The following is a 596-nucleotide window of genomic DNA, read 5'->3' as shown; positions in this document are numbered from 1 at the left end:
TATATTTATACAATCCCAACTAAACAATATAATTTACAATCATATTATCTTTATAAAATTAAAAACTTTATTTTATTTATTTTATTTTATTTTATTTTTATTTTATTTTATTTTTTTTTTGTTTAGGATATCTATCTGGCGTTATATGTGCGGTGGTTTCTCACCCAGCTGATTCTCTCGTTTCTTTAATGAGCAAACCAGAAAACAAAGGCAAAGGGTTTGTCTAGGGTTTAGGGTTTAGGGTTTAGGGTTTAGGGTTTAGGGTTTAGGGTTTATGGTGTGTATATAAGAAATATATGAAAATATAATAAAAAATAAAAACCCTCAAAATTTTAAAAATTTTTAAAAATTTTAAAAAATTTTTAAAAATTTTAAAAATTTTGAGGGTTTAGGGTTTAGGGTTTAGGGTTTAGGGTTTAGGGTTTAGGGTTTAGGGTTTGTGTTTAGGTTTGGCCAGATGGCGGGGGAGATGGGTTACGGTAAACTTTTTACAAAGGGTTTAGGAACGAGGGTTTTGATGATCGGAACCCTCACGGGGTTGCAGTGGTGGATATATGATAGCTTTAAGGTAAACCCTAGTAAACCCTAAACCCTAG

This window comes from Eimeria mitis, genomic scaffold, assembly GCF_000499745.2.
Source record: "Eimeria mitis Houghton genomic scaffold, Emh_scaff886, whole genome shotgun sequence".
NCBI classification, from domain to species: domain Eukaryota; phylum Apicomplexa; class Conoidasida; order Eucoccidiorida; family Eimeriidae; genus Eimeria; species Eimeria mitis.
This window is presented reverse-complemented; position numbering follows the sequence as displayed.